The sequence below is a fragment of the Humulus lupulus genome, chromosome 5 (genome assembly GCF_963169125.1).
Source record: "Humulus lupulus chromosome 5, drHumLupu1.1, whole genome shotgun sequence".
NCBI classification, from domain to species: Eukaryota; Viridiplantae; Streptophyta; class Magnoliopsida; order Rosales; family Cannabaceae; genus Humulus; species Humulus lupulus.
In genome coordinates, this window is record NC_084797.1 from 181,877,349 (window position 1) to 181,899,997 (window position 22,649).

The following is a 22,649-nucleotide window of genomic DNA, read 5'->3' on the forward strand; positions in this document are numbered from 1 at the left end:
GGAGGGTGTTAATTATGATTAACGAAATAGGTGGAAAATGATGGTTTTACCGTTGGGAGTCTTTATAAACCTTTATTTGACCTAGGGGCCAAAAGGTCTTTCCACCTTAAGATTGATTTAAGCCATTGAAGGTTGTGGAACTTAGGCCAAAACAGAGTATCAAGTTTCTCCTCCCGTACCTCCTTTCTTCTCTCTTTTCCTTTTGAATTTTTGAGCTGTTCTTGAGGATTCAAGATAGGGAAGTGGATCTTGAAGGCTTAGGATTGTGTTCCACCATTGAAGAGGGTCCTAATCTGAGCTTGAGGTAAGGTTCTAGCCATTAAAACTCTAGCTTTTCTCTGTTTTTGTTCTAGTTTTCAGCTAGGTTTTCTTAATTGGTTGAAGGGAATTGATGGGAGATTTTGGCTAGGGTTACTTGGGCTGTGATGCCTAGGACTTGTGTAGATGGTTTTTGGGTTCATTTGGGACTTAAAATGTGGTTTGGAAGCTTTTGGTTCAAATTGGAAATGGTGGAGTCGAAGGGGGAAAGTTTCAGGGTGTTTCTGTCTGGGTGTAGCGCTACAACGCCCACTAGAGGGTGCTACATCGCTACTCAGGGTGATCTTCTCTTACTTGGGCACTGAGGCGCTAGTGGGGTAGCGCTACAGTGCTACCCTGCTCCTTCAGATTTTGGTTTTTGGCATTTTTAAGGGTTTTTGGCTCGGGGTTTCAATCCTTAAGGCTCGGGATCGAATCTACTCACCGTTTGGGTACAATTCGGCGTCCCGTGAGTGAGGTTTAGGTCAAGACCCTTTCATTGTTGATTTTCATTAATGGAGGTTATAATTGGTAATGGCTAGGTAATCGCTAAGGAATCAAAAGGTCGATCGTTCTCAAGGGTTATTCTTTTATTATTTCTCGCTCGAACCAGAGGTAAGAAAACTGCACCTTATATGTGACATGCATGGTTATTATTGAGGCATGCTGAGTGTTTAAATGTGAACATGGATTGCATATCAAATGCTTAGAAAATCTTGCTTACTTGTGAATGGAACTGACTTTCTAGTCAGAATCGGCAATGGTGTCAGAACTAGCTGTGAAGCTGTGACTTACTAGTCAAGTTCGACAGTAGTTTTGAGCACTGGTCGTATGTTACTGACCTAAGAGTCAGGAGTGGCATAAGCATCATGAACGTAGAGCCGATGAAATATTAGATCTAATCGACATCAATATTGAATGACTCATCATGAGCATTAATGCCGGACCGACCCCAAGTTCGATGAAAACTAAAAGCGCTTGCCTAGTTCCATGACTAGTTACACAGAGCCAGGACCAAAAGGCCCAGGTGACCCCATCGTCACATGGCTTATGGTATGGAACCCACAGTAGTGACTCCATGGTCACTCCCTTGGTTTACATTGGTGACTCGCTCATCAGTCACTTATCCTGTTTAAGCTAGTGACTCGATCACTCACTTGTAAAGGTGTGGAACCCGTGTTAGTGACTTATACATCTGTGACTCATCAATTTGGGACTATAAGTCCTGGATGATTATCATGATCATCGTTTGATACTATATATATGAAATATTGAGTTTTCTTGCTGGGCTTTGGCTCATGGGTGCTATGTGGTGTAGGTAAGGGGAAAGAAAAGCCCACCCAACCTTGAGTGGAGAGCTTAGGTGGCGATGTGTACATATGCGGCCGCTTGACCACCACAGCCAAGGAGTTCTCGGAGGAACTAGGGGATTTACCCTATTTTTGCCGCTTAGGTCGGCAGGTTGTATATTTTATACTGTAATGACCATTTTGTATAGTAAATAACTTGTAAACGTTTTTATGGGCCCATGAAAAGTTTTATGTTTTAAATCAAATATATTCTTTCTTTTTGATTGGTTTTTCACCTTAACCTAATAATAACACTTAGATGCACGTTTATAACCAAAGAACTCGATTAGCGAGTTAAGCACGGTCAAAGGTTACAGTAACGGTTTTAGAGTAATCAAGGCGTTACAGTATCCAATCTTAATACTAGTAACCAACCTAGTATTAGGTATAATAGGTAATAACAAGTCAATCAAGTGAATAGTAGTAGTACTCAAAATTTTGTCACATCAGAAATATGAGTATTAGTATGTTACCAAAATGACTGTTAAAATTAAAATGTTTTTTTAATAGAATTCAGTCTTGAAAAGACTAGTATTTTAGGTTGACAAAATAATATAAGAGTTCTACCTATATGGACCTAGGGGTGGCGCCGCCCCTCATGAGAATTGAGAGTTATTCTTAAAAAAATATATGAATGGAATGTGCATATGGCTATTGACGGTGCAAAAGCGATAATCAATATATACCATTTCTTTAATGCAAGGAAAGATACTCTACAAAACTCTAACATTAATCCAATAAATTGCGAGAACATTTTTGTAACAAGAATCTATAATATTTTTCAACAGATTCAAATATTAACACAATATATTTCAATTACATGTTTGTAACAAATATTTACAAATTCTAACAATAATCCAACACCTCCTTTCCAACAATAAATAAATTAAATAAAAATACAACAAAAAATTACTCAACATAAATTAAATGAGATAAAGAAAAACCTCCGCTCTTGTGGGAACATATTTGCAATACACTCTTTTGTTGTAGTAGTATAACACTACTACAAAAATGAGCTTTCCCGACAGTTTTTAACTGTCGCTATTGAGCAATGACGACAGTCGACTAACTGTCGTATTTGCCTATGTCGGCGTAGGGGTAGCTACGCCGACAGTTAATAAGTGTCATCGTTGCTGGCTACGCCGACAGTTAATAGGTGTCACTATTGCTGGCAACGCCGACAGTTAATAGGTGTCGTCGTTGCTGGCAACGCCGACAGTTAATAGGTGTCGCTGTTGCTGGCAACGCCGACAGTTAATACATGTCGCCATTGCTGGCAACACCGACAGTTAATAGGTGTCGCCGTAACATTAAATTTATATATATATAATAATTTTTCGATATATATTTTTTAAAACTTTTAATTATATTTTTAACAATTGAAGATTGATATAAATTTAAATAAAAAAATTACTCACATAATTAATTATTATTAACATAACTTGTAAACAAAATTATATTTATCATAATAAAAATTCATATACATACAACATTTATTCATACAATTAAAATGTATATAATACATCAAATCCTCGTGAGACTAAATAATTCTCAATAAAAATTCATTATTCTTAATGTAAATAATACATCAAATCCTCAATGTACATAATTCTTACAAGCATAATTGTATAATTGTATTACAAGAAAATAATACCCAACAACTTGAAGAATAATTTCTTGTTACCTTGGTTCTCTTATATAATTATCTTGGTTCTCTTAAATATCCTTTAAGTAGAGTTTTAGCCTACAATACATAATAAACACCATTAAAGTCAAACAAAAACTAAAATAAAAAACTAAAATAAATAGAGAACTTGAGGTTGCACAAGAAATAAAAAGGACTTTAGAAACAATCAATCAATTACTAGTTATACCTGTAGACTATAAGCACATCTAAAAAGATCAAGGAATTTTGGGATAAGAAATATGTTCCAAGAGAGCTAGCCATACTTGTATTTTCCTGCAAATTTTAACATTTTAAAATGATCAAATGTTAATCCTCACGCAACTAGGTATCATGTCTAACTTGCCAATAAAAGAGACCGAGACGTTCCAACAAAATAAACAGATAAACACTTGAAAAATCACATAAATGCCTTGTAACCAGCTGTGATTGGTCTTTGATTTTTAAAAAATAAACAAATACCAAACCATTACAACTCCTTAATTCATACTAAAGCTACAAATAAGAAAAGAGAATACAAAGCCAAGCCCAATAAGTTTGCTCTCCAATAGTGTAAAAGCCAATAATAATGGACCTAATAAGAGACAATGCATACATACCACAACCACAAATATGGTACAAATAAACATATATAATAAGAGTTCTTTTAGCAGTACGCCTGAAGTGCATTATTCTTAATATTCGGTATAAGAGAGTCAACTAGTCCAAAACTAATCAAAGAATAGACTTAAGTATTATTTAATGATGACAACATTACTTATCTGCATCTCCCTAGACCCAAGTTCACATGTCAAATAAATGTCCATAAGAGGAAACACAATCCAAATGAGACCTATAATTAAAAACATTTCAAGTCCAAATTCTATTAAAATCATAATGGAAAAACGTATATATAATCTAGACACACCTGTAATTGGTTCATGAATTTATTATGCATAAGTTGTATAATATTCACCTTTGAAAAATCTAGAACAACCACCTGAATATCAATAAATACAATGACAACTAATCAATATAAAACAGTTAACTAAAATTACCAGGCAACAAACTTTAGTCTAAATGGTAAAATATATCAGTCAAATTATCATTTAAACACAAAAATATAATAAGTACTTATATTTATGTATATACAGATTCAAGATTAGTAAATTCTTAACAGATGATTTAGAATTACTTCTTTCCCACTTCTAATGCTCCAAACATAGACATTACCATCACCAAAACCAGTCAAATTTTATTTAGTAAGTCCATGAAAAGAGAAAGCAAATTCAGCTTTTGTAATGGATTGGATTTGAGTTACATTTCTCCAATACATATCTTGTTCTAACAAAATTTGGATTTATTGAACTTCTTCCGATAAAGAGCTTGACATGAATTTAGTAAATACACTATTATTTATGTAGTATTAAGACACATAGAATATGTTACCATCAACATATATAGAGCCAAAATAGAGTTCCACAAATAGAGGAAAGATACCAGTTTGAGAATTGAGACTATGAGACAATAGCTACTGAACCTAGGAGTGAACTCAAATGTGTATATGTGATATACTCAATGACGTGATAGAGTTCTAAAGGAATGAACTCTTATTTCGTTATTTCAAGTTTTGGTTCTATAGAGAGATGCATCAGTCAACATCTTCTTCTACCCTGTTTCCATTTTTTTTTATCTAAAATATGTAATAATTTTCTTCCTTCAACTTATTTATTATTATTACAAATGGACTGCATAGCAGCATTAGTACTATAGCCTCTCACGGATTCTTTTCTTTCTATTAGGCAATTTTTTTCAAACACCTTGAGTGCATGAGAAATAAAATACTAACTACCCAGCCAAAAAAGTCTCAGAATTACAAAAATCAATCATAAATGGATCTAGCAAAAAAAAAACAGTGGTAAATTAACTACATTCCTAGAAGCTTCGTTTCATAAAATTGAATTCAAACTCTATAACAAAACAAGACAGACACCAAAAAGACAAGAAAAGAATGAAAATTAAAATTGAAATCAAACTATATTCATAGAAGCTTAGTTTCATAAAATTGAAATCAAACTCTATAATAAAAACAAGAGAAACCCCATAAAGACAAAGAAAATAATGAAAATTAAAAAATAAACATACATGGTTGAATTAGATAAACAAAGTTCATGATGGACTCCATAACCATACGCTAAAAATAAGATCTTTAAAAGCAATCTGAGGAATTTTTATATTGCGACTAGTGAATCTCCTCTTATCTAATTCAAATCCAATCAATTAAATATATATCTCAAGAACAATTTGACCAGCCAAAAGAAAAAACAATACAGTGGAAATAAAGGAAGACATACCAAAAAGCGGTGATATTGAAAAAGTTGAAGTAGTGGCCATGGAAGCAATTCTCATCTCTCCTGAACAATTCAATATAGGCCATTTTTACTATCAATTAATTATGCTCAAATTTGATGCTTTCAAATAATATTGGTTGAAATGAACTTTAACATACATATATAAATATATATATCACATAAGCAAAGTAGCATAGTCATGCCTACAATTTTCTCATTACAGAGGGATGATGATATAGAAAAAAGTAGGTGATTACAAACTTCAAGCTCCAACGAAGGCAGAGGTCAGAAAATTACAACTTTACTTTATGAGAGAATTAATATAATAATATGATACAGATGACAAACTTATACATCGGTATGCCAAGAGATCCGATCACATATCAAAGATCCCAAACAATAGTAAAAATTAGGCATTTCAGTAAATAAAAAAAAGTTATAGCATTCGTCTCATGATATAAAACCAACTTTATATAATAAAGCATAATTTAGTAACCAAACAAGACAACAACCCAAATGCAATATATGTATATATATATAACTGGAAACTAGTATATAAATATTTATAAGTTCTTACCAATATGGAACAAAGAAATTTCGGACATGAGTAGAGAAATTTAGAGTCCTATAATACATAAGTTCTTACCAACTTTTAGATTAGTTATTATAATACTTTTCTAATAGTCTTATACTCATGTGTTGTAAAAAAAGATATTTGGTGTAGTGATCATATTTGTGTGTATAAATAATAAATTAGTTATATACTAGAGTTAAATATCTACTCACTTCAAAATATATATACACATATCGGTCCAATAAATGAAGAATATCAAAACTTGAAGTTTGCAAATGCCAAATTCCCATAAACTTCACCCAAAAATAAGGCACAACTCAGATACCACTATACCAACACAGCAATATAGAAACATTCCCACACACATATATATATATATATATAAATATATATTAAAATAATGAAACCAAGGACAATGATTAACAGTAATAAAAAAACACTAGAAAGAGACAATCTTAATTTATAAATGAATAAAAAAAAACCAGTTACCTATTTATGTAAGTGCTTTAAGAAACTCAGATTTGTGCAATGAGTTTCATTGTATTTGATGGTGATCAATTACATCATGATGCTTATTACAATATATACACACACAACATCATATGACAAGTTATACTGAATAGAAAACAGAATTGTTTTGCACAAATATACCAATGGCACTCCAAAGGCATGTTAAAATCATATAGAAATGGTTTCTCTTCTAAACTAATTATAAAATAGCTCAAAGCTTTATATGAGATGGTGAGGGACTATATTTTAGTCACATAATATAGACTCTTTTGAATAGAATCATGAATCAAACAATAACTCCAAGCAAACTTCATAGATTTTAGAATCTTTTTTAAGGATTATAAGGAAAAAAGTTATGATTATAAGTCAGGAAATTCATCAAACAAATGGCATGCAAGAATATTGAAGAGCATGTCATTCAATCATACGAGTGAAATAGTTGCACAGCTCTAACCGAAATTACAAAAGTATCATTTCAAATCTTAAACTACCAAAAAAAGCCTCAAACAATAATCAATACCAGAGAAGCATATTTAGGATTTAGAACAAGATGATATATGTAATGCCCCAAATATCCTAATAAGGTTTAGGACCTTGATTAGAAGGCCGGGAGGGCCATAATTGATTTATTATGATATTTAATGATTATATGCATGTTTACGTGAATTATATTAGTATATGATGGTAAATGCATGCATATGGGTGTGTTTATAATGATAAGGGCATTTTGGTAATTTGGCCTGCTGAGGGCATATTTGTAAATTGGGTGCATATTGTAATATGTTAATGAGATTTCATTATTATGGAGATATATTCGAGCTATTCTACATGAGACGGTCATATATAATGGATTAGCGGTTTTGTCATAACGGGGTCAATTTCGGGGTAATAGAAATGTTTATTTGGTGATAGATTGGGAGTATTTGAGATCATGATGGAATTCTGGAAGTTTTGACTATAGTGTCCCCGGGGGTGTTTTCGGGACCCCGAGCACTAGGTTTTATTTGAGGTTACTTAAGCTTGAAGTAGCTTGACAGATAAGAGCGTACGTTAGAAACTTCTCGTTCTCTCTCAAAACAGTCCGTTTTACCGTTTGAGCCTTTTTGAGGAAATCTTGAGTTCCAGGAGTCGGAATCAAGTGAGGGTCGAGGCATGGCGATCCTAGGAAAGCTTAGAAGCTTCTTAACCGAAGGATTTGATGAGAAACAACCCAATCAAAGGTAATCTAAGTTTGAAGTTTTAAGTTTTTAAAGTTTCTAAGCTTAGAATTGGACTTTGTTAATTGTTGAGTTTTCGGTCGGTTTGAGCCTTTGGTTTTGAGGGTTTTGGAGTATTGGGAAGCTTGGGAACTTTGTTTTGATGATTGGGGAATGTTTGGGTATGTTTTTGGAAGATTTGGAGTGTTTAAAACGCGTTTGGGAATGGCCCAGGGTTGGGGGCCGCGGCCCTGTTCTTGAGCGCCGCGGCCCTAGTTCGATGAAGCAGGTGTCAGGGAATTGGCCTTGCTGGGCGCCGCGGCCCTTGCCTCAGAGAACCCTGGGGGCCGCGGCCCAAGGTGCTAGGGCCGCAGCCCTTGCCCTGTTTTCACCCTGTTTGCTCGTTTTGACCCCGAGAACTTAGTTATGGGCCTCGGGAGTGTCCCTACTACTTGGATTAGTTTGGATTGATCTCTTGGGGGCTAGATATTGGTGTGGAACCTTTGATTATCATGTTATTAATGGTGTTCCATATATGGTTATGATTAGGTGACCGCTAAGGGCTTAAAGGTTGATCGTTCTCAAGGATCGTTCTTATATTGGTTCTAGCTCGAATCTGAGGTAAGAAAACCGCACCCTGTGTATATGTGACATGCATGGTTATTATCGAGGCATGTTGGTTGATTATGGAGTATGACATGCATGGTTATTATTGATGCAAGCCGGTTGATTATTACGTATGACATGCATGGCTATTCTTGATGCGTGTTGGTTGACTATTAAACGTGACATGCATGGCTGTTATTGATGCATGTTGGATTGTTGGATATATTGCATATGATGCATAAGAAATGTGTGGTTAGGACATGCTTTGTATACTGGGTGTGATATCGTTCAGAGCTTGAGCCTCTGTGTTAATGCATAGTCCTAATTGTACTAATATCGGTTAAGTAAGCATGTTGAATACCTTGTTTATGGATAGTAGACATGTGATATATGTTTGGTGGCATGGCTTACCTGTGTATGGCGCTGACTTATTAGTCAGAATCGACAATGGTGTCAGATCCGTCTGTGAAGCTGTGACTTATTAGTTAAGTTCGCAACGGGTTGAGCACTGGTCGTGTTTCACCGACCCAAGGGTCAGAGGTGGCAGCGCGTTATGAACGCCGGGCCAAACAAAGATTAGATCTAATTGAGGTCGGCATTGAATGACTCATATGGGGTATTAATGCTGGACCGACCGGAAGGTCAATGAGAACTATAAGCGCTTGCCTGGTCTAAGACCAAATGATTTCAGCCAAGGTATATGACCCCGGTGACCGTTTGTCACATGGCTAAGGGACGTTGTCCATAGTTTCGACTCTGGAGTCGTGAGGAAGGTTATGTTGGTGACTAATCACCTTGCACCTATCCTAATCAAACTTATGAAAGTATCACTTATCGGTTAAGCCCTGGTAATCCTATCGTCACATGGCTAGAAGGAGCAATGCTCATTATTGTGACTTTTGGCTATTGTCACCTATTTGCTTGGACTGATAGTCCTGAATGGTTACTATGGTTATTGTTGATATTATATCATGTTATTTTGTGTTTTCTTGTTGGGCTTTGGCTCACGGGTGCTACGTGGTGCAGGTAAAGGCAAGAGGAAGCTGGACCATCCTTGAGTTGGAGAGCTTAGGTGATGACGTGTACATATGCAGCTGCTCGTCCGCCACGGCCGAGGTTTAAAATGGAACTAGGGTTGAACCCTGTTTTGCCACTTAGAATGGCCTGTTGTAAATATTTTCTGTAATAGACTCTGAAACTATATTTTCGGGATCCCAATGTATATATGTTAAACGTTCTAGTGAAACGTTACACCTTAACCAAAAATTTAATCCCTAAACCGCTAATCATACTTAGTACACGATTTTGGCCAAATGACTCGATTAGCGAGTTTAGCACTGTTTACAAGGCACACCGTAACGGTCCCTGGAGTTTGGGGCGTTACAACTTGGGATCAGAGCGAGCCAAGGTTTATGGTTCCTGAAGACAAGCTGGGCATGTACACTCATCACTGAAGATAGCTTCACTCAAGGAATGGTAATCATTTCTGTAGCTATGTGTATAGCTGTTTGAATAAAATGTGAATGCTTTACCTGTACATTGTATTAGGGAGCATGAGATTCTGATAGAGCCTGGCTCTTGACTATATGATTATATGCTCCGTGAATATATATGTATATATGACTGTGATCATATGGTTACCTGCTCTGTGAATATATATATATATATAATTGTGTTATTTGCATGCTGGGGTTAGAAGCATGGTTTGAGTATTGGAAGAGCAGGGATTATAAGTAATGTATGAATGCCATGGGCATGTTTTCAGCACTGCAAGTGGTTGTGATTGTGGTGTGGTAAGGTTTATCCCATGGGAAAAGCCCTTGATATGGTTATTGTGACTAATGGATCAAGTTATTGACTGCAGATTGAATCAGCAGGTTATATATTCAAGGAAGATTATGAGGCCTGGTGATAGTTATACAGGGGCTGGGAGTTACAGCCAGGGTATTAGTTCTTCGTCTGCATCTCTGAATGTTCAGCAGACGCTTACAGATTTGCAATTAAGATTGCAGAGGTAGGAGGAAGAGATCAGGTATTTGAAGCAACAGCGGAGTCTGTTGGGTAGTATCTCTTCCTTTTCTATGCCAGGGGTGGCATCAGTTTCAGCTCAGCCTAGGGTTGAGAACAGATGGGAATTTCTCTGGGGAAGATTTCTGAAGTTTTATCCTCCAATCTTTGAGGGAGGCCTAGATCCATTCAGAGCTGAGCAATGGATGGGTATGATCAGCTCCACTCTTGATAGTATGGGACTGGTAGGTCATGATAGAGTGATCTGTGCTACATGTGTATTGCGGGATGATGCCCGGACGTGGTGGGAGGTAGTATCCCAGACACGAGATACAGCTGTGATGGACTGGAAAGAATTTAGGCAGCTGTTTAATGAGAAGTATTATTGTGATGTAGCTAAGACTGCCAAGATGAATGAGTTCCTGAATTTTGTTCAGGGCAATGCGTTAGTGACCGAGTATGTTACTAAATTTGATGAGTTAGCCAAGTTTGCCTTAGACATGGTACCCACAGATGTGGCTCGGAAGGAAAGATTTATTCAGGGGTTGAATCCTGGAATAGCTCAGGGCATTAGAGTTGCCTCAGTGCATGAAGTCTCTACCTATGCTCAGGTGGTAGAGAAGGCTCTTGCTGTTGAGAGTATGGTAGTTGGGCAGCAGAGTGCTGGAGAGCATGGAGCTCAGATAGTGGTGTCTCCACTTATTGGAACAAGTAACAAGGAAGGTCAGAAGACATATCCGATATGCACTCGGTGCAAGAGGCATCACCTTGGGGTATGCCGAGCAAGGGCATGTTTCTCATGCAGGATGTTTGGACATCGTAAGAAGAATTGCCCAATGCGGAAGAAGAATGAGCAAAAGGGGATAGATAGCTCGATTTCAACTCGAGTGTTTATTCCAGGGCAATCAGAGTCTGAGATCGGGACTAGTTCCTCGGGGATGACAGGTCAGTTTTCTGGTTCTGGGTTTTGAATTATGCTGTTTGGCATTGGCGCCATGTTTTTCTTTTGTTGGTATGTATATAGAGAAGGGTATACTGATGGTATATATAGATCACATGGTTATGTTGTGATGAGAAATGTAATACAGTACTGGCAACTTAAGAGATAAGTTGGGTTATGGCAAGGACTCATCGGAGATTCTGATAAAGCTGGTTGTGACTGACTATGGTTGATCCAGGGTTTGGATTGGTTTAGTAACTAGAGAGCAGTCTCGAATGGCAAGGGAAGTGTAGTAATTCTTGAGCATTGTGAGCGGAAAGTCTTGTGATAATTGGCACTGTGCATGGATTTGATATGTTTATGATACCGAATGTGAGGGCTGGAGGTTGTGCAGGGAGGTGCATGGAACTCTTGGCCAGTGTGGTGAATACCACTTAGATTGTGTTAGTGAAATCGGGACAGACTGGACTAGTCTGTGAGTTGTGAATGTGTTCCCAAGTGGTCTGTCAGGCCTTCTTTTTATTAAAAGAAGATTAGAATGGTGATTGGTTTGGTATCAGAGATGGAATTAGATATAAACAATGTTTTGAGTGGCTCAGTGGGGTTATAAGAAGTAAAGAGTTAGTTGCTGAGTAAGATGGAACCCTTTGAGGTGGATCTTGGATCTGGTTAAGACCAGTTAGAGATCAGAGTGAAAAATTATGTAAAGGATTGAGCTAGTATCGGATTAGAGCACTGTGAGTGTTGAGCATATCTTGAGAATTGGTTTGATACTAAGTGTTTGTGGATCAGATGAATAGTGTATTCAAGGGTAGCCTTGAATGGGACTTATGATCATCTTGGACGATGGAATAGTGGTGTTTTCTCTGCGGAGAAATTGTCAAGAATGTAGAGTGCCTTGGGGACAGGAGTGTCCATGGATAGTAAGGATATTTCAAGTGCCTTGGGGGAGAAAGTGCTGCGTCTTTATAGACCAGGATCAGTTTGAGGATTGTTATGACATCCTAGTGATAGAGGGAAGTGATTACCTATGTAACATGTTGACTAAAGAATCTAGCCAGGACTGGGTAGAGTTTCTAGCGGCCAAATGGCCAGTTTATCGTTGAGATTATTATCTCAAGAAAGATAAAAAGAAAAGATGGTTAAATGAGCCACAGACGGGCAAGACTGAATGGAAAGCTTTAGTTGGATTAGCTAAAGGTTGTATAGTGATAGACGTGAGTTTATGGTGGTATAGAGACCGGATCTGGGATCCGATGGACATTGAGATCAACTGAGAGATTCTGGATGGATCTCATGTTATTCTTTTATTAGTTTCATTCAGGCGTCGTGAAAGGGTTACATGATATGGAAATTTTATAGTGGTGGCCTGAGATGAAGAGGGATATATTGAGACATGTGTAAAGTTCTTAACCTATTAACAGGTTGAGACAGAATATCAAGAAACAACAAGGCCATTACAGCCTTTGAGTAAGTCATAGTGGGAATAAGTGAGCATCGCGATGGGTTTCGCGGTGGGATTCCCAGGTTGATGGATCGGTATGAAATGGGTATAAAGTCATTGTGGACTGGTAGTCCAAGTGAGTTTATTATATCAGTAAGGATAGGTGAATAGTACAGCTGATCTATATTGAGTCTCCTTGTGAGAAGAATAGAGAGCCTTCGTGAACTCAAGGTCTATCTTATTAGATAAAGACTTTATTGTGACTTCCATGTTTCAGAAGGGTTAGAAGGTGATGATTAAATGGATGGAACTCAGTACAGATTATCACTCTCAGACTGGTGGTAAATCAGAGAGAGAGGGTTATCCAATTATTATTGGAGGAGCATCTTATAAGATGAGTGAAGAAACATATGTATATGTCTGAATCCTGAGGCGGTTCAGGGGAGTTATGAGACTGCTGGAGCTTGAATCTTGGATGATCACTTTTTGGAATAAATGGGAAATATTATTGAACTGGGAAGTAGGAATATGGAATTCCAGTTAGGAGAATGTATTTTCTCTAAGGTATCCCCATGGGAGAAGAGGTGAGGAATTAAGACAAATTAAGTCCTAGTTTGTTTCAGCAGTTGGATCCTGATTAGGTCTGAACAGGGTGACTCTGAATTAGTGTTGTTTTTGGCACTGGCAATTGTATACAGTGAGTTATGTGCTTCCATACAATGGGCATGGCCCGAAGGAACCTATGAGTTGAATTATGAGGATCTGAAGGTTAGGAGGGGATAGTTGTAATGCTCCAAATTTCCTAATAAGGTTTAGGACCTTGATTAGGAGGCCGGGAGGGCCATAATTGATTTATTATGATATTTAATGATTATATGCATGTTTACGTGAATTATATTAGTATATGATGGTAAATGCATGCATATGGGTGTGTTTATAATGATAAGGGCATTTTGGTAATTTGGCCTGCTGAGGGCATATTTGTAAATTGGGTGCATATTGTAATATGTTAATGAGATTTCATTATTATGGAGATATATTCGAGCTATTCTACATGAGACGGTCATATATAATGGATTAGCGGTTTTGTCATAACGGGGTCAATTTCGGGGTAATAGAAATGTTTATTTGGTGATAGATTGGGAGTATTTGAGATCAGGATGGAATTCTGGAAGTTTTGACTATAGTGTCCCCGGGGGTGTTTTCGGGACCCCGAGCACTAGGTTTTATTTGAGGTTACTTAAGCTTGAAGTAGCTTGACAGATAAGAGCGTACGTTAGAAACTTCTCGTTCTCTCTCAAAACAGTCCGTTTTACCGTTTGAGCCTTTTTGAGGAAATCTTGAGTTCCAGGAGTCGGAATCAAGTGAGGGTCGAGGCATGGCGATCCTAGGAAAGCTTAGAAGCTTCTTAACCGAAGGATTTGACGAGAAACAACCCAATCAAAGGTAATCTAAGTTTGAAGTTTGAAGTTTTTAAAGTTTCTAAGCTTAGAATTGGACTTTGTTAATTGTTGAGTTTTCGGTCGGTTTGAGCCTTTGGTTTTGAGGGTTTTGGAGTATTGGGAAGCTTGGGAACTTTGTTTTGATGATTGGGGAATGTTTGGGTATGTTTTTGGAAGATTTGGAGTGTTTAAAACGCGTTTGGGAATGGCCCAGGGTTGGGGGCCGCGGCCCTGTTCTTGAGCGCCGCGGCCCTAGTTCGATGAAGCAGGTGTCAGGGAATTGGCCTTGCTGGGCGCCGCGGCCCTTGCCTCAGAGAACCCTGGGGGCCGCGGCCCAAGGTGCTAGGGCCGCAGCCCTTGCCCTGTTTTCACCCTGTTTGCTCGTTTTGACCCCGAGAACTTAGTTATGGGCCTCGGGAGTGTCCCTACTACTTGGATTAGTTTGGATTGATCTCTTGGGGGCTAGATATTGGTGTGGAACCTTTGATTATCATGTTATTAATGGTGTTCCATATATGGTTATGATTAGGTGACCGCTAAGGGCTTAAAGGTTGATCGTTCTCAAGGATCGTTCTTATATTGGTTCTAGCTCGAATCTGAGGTAAGAAAACTGCACCCTGTGTATATGTGACATGCATGGTTATTATCGAGGCATGTTGGTTGATTATGGAGTATGACATGCATGGTTATTATTGATGCAAGCCAGTTGATTATTACGTATGACATGCATGGCTATTCTTGATGCGTGTTGGTTGACTATTAAACGTGACATGCATGGCTGTTATTGATGCATGTTGGATTGTTGGATATATTGCATATGATGCATAAGAAACGTGTGGTTAGGACATGCTTTGTATACTGGGTGTGATATCGTTCAGAGCTTGAGCCTCTGTGTTAATGCATAGTCCTAATTGTACTAATATCGGTTAAGTAAGCATGCTGAATACCTTGTTTATGGATAGTAGACATGTGATATATGTTTGGTGGCATGGCTTATTTGTGTATGGCGCTGACTTATTAGTCAGAATCGACAATGGTGTCAGATCCGTCTGTGAAGCTGTGACTTATTAGTTAAGTTCGCAACGGGTTGAGCACTGGTCGTGTTTCACCGACCCAAGGGTCAGAGGTGGCAGCGCGTTATGAACGCCGGGCCAAACAAAGATTAGATCTAATCGAGGTCGGCATTGAATGACTCATATGGGGTATTAATGCTGGACCGACCGGAAGGTCAATGAGAACTATAAGCGCTTGCCTAGTCTAAGACCAGATGATTTCAGCCAAGGTATATGACCCCGGTGACCGTTTGTCACATGGCTAAGGGACGTTGTCCATAGTTTCGACTCTGGAGTCGTGAGGAAGGTTATGTTGTTGACTAATCACCTTGCACCTGTCCTAATCAAACTTATGAAAGTATCACTTATCGGTTAAGCCCTGGTGATCCTATCGTCACATGGCTAGAAGGAGCGATGCTCATTATTGTGACTTTTGGCTATTGTCACCTATTTGCTTGGACTGATAGTCCTGAATGGTTACTATGGTTATTGTTGATATTATATCATGTTATTTTGTGTTTTCTTGCTGGGCTTTGGCTCACGGGTGCTACGTGGTGCAGGTAAAGGCAAGAGGAAGCTGGACCATCCTTGAGTTGGAGAGCTTAGGTGATGACGTGTACATATGCAGCTGCTCGTCCGCCACGGCCGAGGTTTAAAATGGAACTAGGGTTGAACCCTGTTTTGCCACTTAGAACGGCCTGTTGTAAATATTTTCTGTAATAGACTCTGAAACTATATTTTCGGGATCCCAATGTATATATGTTAAACGTTCTAGTGAAACGTTACACCTTAACCAAAATTTTAATCCCTAAACCGCTAATCATACTTAGTACACGATTTTGGCCAAATGACTCGATTAGCGAGTTTAGCACTGTTTACAAGGCACACCGTAACGGTCCCTGGAGTTTGGGGCGTTACAATATAATTTCAAAGATTAAAAGAAAACCAACCAAGTGTTGAGCTTTGTTTCTCTAAACCCCTACAAAAGTCGTCCATGCATCACCCTTCACAGAGCCTCACTAGGAAGACGAGCTCAGCCATATATGCCAAGCCTCGCTCCGTTGAACCCCAACGAGAAAGAGAGATGGCTGAGAACAGGAACCCGCCCAACCCCATTGCGCCATCGACAGGAGCTCTTCAGCTGCACGCCTCTCTCTCCTTACTTTTCTTCTTCTTCAATTTTGTGGCTGATGAGAAATGAACCCTAGAGTCCCAATTCGAATCCCCAAATTGTTTTTATCACAAAACTTCTCAGGTGTTCTCAAGAGAGAAAGTGAGAGAGTGTGTGCAGCTGAGTGAAAGATGAGCCGTGAGGTGAGGGTTTGAGAGGGAAAAATTGGGTTATCCCAAAATGATGGGCTTAGGTACTTTTTGATTTGGGAAATTTTTTTTAATCCTTAATTTTTCTATTGTTAATTTATAATATATAAAATAAAAAAAATTACAACTAATAAATTTATAATTTTTTTAATTTATTTTACAATATTTAAAAAATCAATAAAATAACTTGTTTTCAATTAATACTAATTTTATAAATATCATAAAGAATCATATAATTAAATTAAAATTAAGTATATTATTCTTTATATCATAACTAATTTAAATTTTAATATAAAAAATTTTATAAATAAAAAAATTAATAATATTAAAAATTCATAAACAAATTTATTCTAGTTTTTAACAAATACATCATTTTTATAAATATATATTTACATAATTTCGTTTATTTTTAAAATTATACTATTCATTAATTTTTTTACAATATTTTTCCAATTAATAAATAACTTTTTTTAATTAATAAATTTTTTATAAATATGTTAAAGAATAATAAATTTAAATTTTGATATAAAGATTATTATAAATAAAAAAGTTAATAATATGAAAATTTTAGAAACAACAAAAATCAAGTTTTAAAAGTTTTGAATAAATACATAATTTTTATAAATACATAATTTTTATAAATATATATTTACATAATTTAGTTTATTTTTAATATTATACTATTCATTAATTATAATTTTAGATTTTTATTTGAATTTTGGCAACATTTTATGACTGTCGGCATTAGACTTTTATTAACTGTCGGCGTTAGAGTCAATAGCGACACATTTTAACTGTCGGCATTGGTCTCGAATTAACTGTCGGTGTTGGGTCAATAGCGACACATTTTAACAGTCGGCATTGGATTTTTATTAACTGTCGACGTTGGGGTCAATAGCAACATCTTTTAACTGTCGACATTGGTCTCGAACTAACTGTCGACGTTGGGGTCAATAACGACACATTTTAATTGTCGGCATTGGTCTCGAATTAACTGTCGGCGTTGGGGTCAATAGCGACAGTCAAAAGTAACGGTGACAGATATTAACTGTCGGCGTTGGTCTCTATGCCTACAGTTTTTAACTGTCGGCGTAAAGTCCTGCTCAGCAATTACGACAGTCAACAGAGTTGACTGTCGTGGTTGGGTGTCGGGAAAGCCCAGTTTTGTAGTAGTGTAAATTCACATAAATTCACAAAAGTTAAAAAAATATATATGTACAATAATACAAATTTGTAAAATTATAAATACAAAGTTGAAAAAATACAATATTTTTCGCTAACTCTTCGCTAAAAAATTATTCTTATAACAAAGATTTATAAAACTAATTTCGTAACTAAGAATTTATTTATGTAACTAACATTTATAAAATTAATTTATGAATTTAGTTAACATATTAGTAACAAAAATCTATAAAACTAAGTTTGTAACAAACATATACAAAAATGTTCGATTTCATAAAGTAAGCAACAAACGTTTAAAAGAAATTGTAACTACTAGTAACAAAAGAGATTATATCGGTTAAAAATAAAATAATTTATTTAACATAAAAATTTATTCAGTATTAATAATTACATTCATTTAAAAAAAATATAAATAAAAATAAATCATTCTACTTTGAACAAAGTAGTAGCTGTAATTATTATTATTATTATTATTATTATTATATAAAAAAGTATGTTTCATCTAATTAAGAATGAAGAGAAAAAGAATGAAGAGAAAAACTAAAAATTTTGAAAACAAAAAAAAAGAGAACAATATGAGAGAATAACTTTTATATATGTTAATATATATAGAGCACTAATGTAGTCACGTCGCGTGACCGGTTCTACAGTTAATCTGGGTCGTTTACATGTAATATATATCAATTATCTGACGGATAATAATCATTTGACTCATTTCTTAATTATTTGAATTTAAAATAATAAAAATAACAACAGTATTTTGGTAGGGAACCAGTTTATTAACCAGTTAAGCTTTAGAAAAGCTGCAAGCATCACAAATTAAGCAACACCTGTGACCAAAGCCACATTTACTCTCTTCTTTCTCTCATTCCCTCTCTTCCCTCTCTAATTCGTTGAAATCCATTTACATTCTAGAACCAAAACGCCCTAATCTTCCGCGTTCGTGAGAAGATTTGGACATCTCTGTTAAGGTGAGCAACTTTTGTTCTTTGATCATCAACAATATCATGTTCTTTTGCTTCAAAAATTTATTTCCTCATTTCATTCTTAGTAAAGTTGTGTTTTTTTATGCGAGTTATTGCAAAAGTTAGGGCTTTTAAGTTCTTTATATTTCAAGTGATTTATTTAAGTAGTGTGATTTGTTAATAGGATAAAGTTTCAAGTTTCGTGACTGTGGTTGCTTAAGTACCATTTATAGTTTCAAGTTTCATGACAGAAATAGATCACGGTTAAGGTTAAAATGGGTTCCTAAAGCACCATTTCGAGTAATTATCTTTTAAGGTGAGAATTTATTTATTTTTTTGCCAAAGTTTGGGGTTTTTTTTCTTTATTTTGTCTCTATTAGTGTTTCTTTGCGCATGGTATGATCGATGTATAAAGCCATAATATTTTTTCCTTTCTTACATTTGAAATAGAATACAAAAAATTGATTAAAAAAAATCTTTTGGGTTGAGAATCCTTTGCTTGTGTTTGATAAATTGATTGGAATGTCCTATAAATTTGTCTTCCCTTTCATAAAGCATTGATGGAAAGTTTAGAAAATTATAAATTTAATTTGAAACCCCATTGCTGAAAACAGAGTACAAAATTGCTGCTTAGTATGGTTAAGAAAAATTATTTATATGGTTAAGAAAAAATATTTAAGAAAAGTTATAAGGAAAAATATTTATTTGGTTTAGTATTTTTTGTTTGATTGTCACTTGGTTACTTAGTAGTAATATATTATAGAATAGTCATCAGTATTAGTCCTTTTTTTAGTGTTATATGGTTGTTATAAGACAAATGCTATTGTTAGAGTCATTTGATCATGATTATTGTTGAATAGTATAGTAATGTTGGAACAAAATATAGTAATTATCTTGCTAAGTATTATGTAATTTTTTCTACAATAGCTTAATAATAGATTATATTGCTTGATAATGTTCAATTTATCTTTGATTGAGAATATATTGCTTATGGTCAGAGTATATTGCATAATAATGGTCAATTTATCTTTGGTTGAAAATGCATTGCTTATGGTCAGAGTATATTGCTTCATAATGTTTGGTTGAGAATGCATTGCTTGAAAAGAGATTATATTGCTTGAGAAGTAACACTGTTCTGCTATTAATATTGAATCAATCCAATTAGATGTCAACAAGAAAATGAAAGGATGATGATTCATACAAGTCCACTGTGAAGCGGACAAAGGCCAGTAACAAGGGTAAAGTAAAAATTTCATCTGAAGATGAGCTAAGCCATACACTTGAGAATCATTTTTTTTATAAATATGTTTGGTAAGGGGTTCATTGTCCACTGAACTGACCCATCTTTTTTAAATGGCAGGACAAACCTAATGAAATGGGGTCTGTTGAGGCACTGATTAGACGGCTGGTCAAATAGACCCTAATGAAAGAAACTAGTGAAGCTTCCAGAAATAAACCCGTTAAAGAATGTAGTATGCAAGAGGAGGAGAAGATCTATGACACACTTGGTTGTCGTTGTCAAGGGGAGAAGATAATCAATACTATGAAGAATATGACTCCTAAGCAAAAGCAACTTATTAGGGACATCAGATTTGGTTCCCTCCCACGTACCGAGGTCCTGAGTGTCAGGGGTGGGCTTATATGGTACTTGTACAACAACATGGATATCGATAATTGAGAACTCAAGTTTGACGAAGTAAGTTGCCCTATAACGGTTGAATCATTCGAGAGTATTATAGGAATCAAGGATGGGGGCAAGGAAATCTACTTTGATTTTGTCACTGATGATGAGAACAAAATATACGAGGAAATACACAATGAAAAGCAGTCTATATGCAATGACTTGATGAAAAAAGCTATGGAAGATGATCAAGCCGACATCTATTTTGTTGGCCGATTTATGTTTGTTGCAATGGGCACATTCTTAGTACCAACTTCTAGTACCTATGTCCGAAAGGAGTACCTTAATGTGCTTCAAGATATTGAAAAAATCAAGATGCTGAACTAGGCGTCTTTTGTTGTCAAATTCCTCCATGACAGTTTGATAGGCCTGCGTGGACGGGAAAACCTTAAATCTGTCTAGTAAGGGGTATGGATACTTGTCAGGATGTACATTATTTCTTCAAGTTATAATTTCTCAGCCATTAGCATTTTTTCAGTTTCAATGTGGTGTTGCTAGTAACTTAACTCACTGTTTTTTTGTAGATATTCTAGTAGAATCACATTAAATAGAAGCAAACATATACCCCAGGCCACAGACTTCTCTTGCTTATTGGAAATACCAATGACTCTCAAAGCTTAGGTCATTTGCCTTGAAGGACGGAGATTATAATGGTAACAAGGTAAATAAAGATCGTATTAAACATTGTTGTTTTTACTGATTTCTTAGTTTGTCCTTAAGGATATTAAAAATGCTGGTTCAATGTGTTATAAAATATTTGGCAGATTCCCCTATATAAAGCCAGTGTACCAGAGGCATCCTAGCAGCCCAATATACAACATGACTGCATCGTCCATCTAAATTGGGTCTAGCTCGAACAACACTTGCTACAACTGAATCCTTAGGGATGAAATAAGGAGGATAGATGAGAAGATGAAGGAGACGATCGATGTTGCTATTACTGCAATGAAGAAATCCATTGGTGTATTCTAACAAAAGGCACAAATCGGAAGGGAAATTTCCAATATAAGGAAAATTATTGTGCAAGACATTTTGTGAGCTCTTTAAGAAAATTTGCAAACTTAAAATATAACCTGTAAGGATAATAATAAGATTTAATAGTCATCAATAATAGAGATAAAAAAAAAAGGCATCAACAGTTATATAGGTTAATTAAGATCCATTACATTTGAAGAATGAGATACATTTTCACGAGTGAGGAGGTCCAGGTTCCTTCTGTATTGATTATGAGCTTCATTTTTCATTTGTGCAATATCCATATTTAAACCTACCTATCCGCAGCCAAGTCCTCCTTCTTTTTTTGCATGTCAAGGAGGTTGCCCCTCTAAATCATCGATCCTTTCTTTCAGTGAAGCAACCTCATTCTCTATCGCCCATTTGTCGCATGTAGCTTGCACCCTACTGAAATTAGCCTTATAGAACTTCTTCTCTAATTCACTAAGATACTTGAAATGATCTTCTGGTAGTATTTTATGTTCCTTTGGTTCGTAATATTCCACTTCTTCATACACTCGCATTGGTCTTTGATTGGCTTTCGATTCACTTAAACTCCCTTTAGCTTGGGTTAACATGTCTTTAGGGTTTCTGGCAAAGCTCTTCTTATGAGAATTTGTTGAAGAAAAACTTGTGTACAAATCTTTATATATAAGCTAATGAGGAAAATAAATTTTTGTTCAAAATAACAAAAAATGATAATGGGAATATGTAGATCATTAGGGTCACAACACGTGTAGGTTGAAATAAAGGAACAACTAAAAAAAATTCAATAATATCTCATAATTTTTTGTTTGCATTTAAATTTCCTATAAAATAAAATAACAAAATTCTCCTTAAAATATCACATTTATTGTTGGAGGATGTTGATTGACATATCACTAGGTAGTACGCAATATCACCGTAGTACGTACTATATCACTATAGTAGGTACTATATTGTTCTAAAATCATACATATTAAATAATTTAATATTTAATAAAATATCACCTTTATATAAAATAATATAATATTAGAGAGGCAAAATAGGGCACACAACAAAATTTGACTCCGCACTCTAGGAAAATGGCAAATTAAT

General features: G+C 35.8%; 2 long non-coding RNA genes across 3 annotated transcripts; one reads left to right on the top strand and one right to left on the bottom strand.

The window, feature by feature from the left end:
- Nucleotides 1–3,088: 3,088 nt before the first annotated feature.
- LOC133777902 (uncharacterized) lies at nt 3,089–16,737 on the bottom strand. The gene is made up of 4 exons (XR_009868905.1): nt 16,382–16,737; nt 5,664–5,723; nt 3,521–3,606; nt 3,089–3,390 (listed from the first exon to the last, which is right to left on the bottom strand). It is a non-coding gene; the product is annotated as an uncharacterized LOC133777902 (long non-coding RNA).
- A 2,015-nt stretch (nt 16,738–18,752) lies between these two features.
- LOC133833862 (uncharacterized) lies at nt 18,753–21,731 on the top strand. Of its 2 annotated transcripts, XR_009893180.1 has the most exons (6): nt 18,753–18,904; nt 19,083–19,214; nt 20,064–20,136; nt 20,259–20,987; nt 21,104–21,240; nt 21,344–21,731. It is a non-coding gene; the product is annotated as an uncharacterized LOC133833862 (long non-coding RNA). The 2 variants fall into 2 exon arrangements; XR_009893179.1 differs by lacking the exon at nt 19,083–19,214.
- The last annotated feature ends 918 nt before the right edge of the window (nt 21,732–22,649 follow it).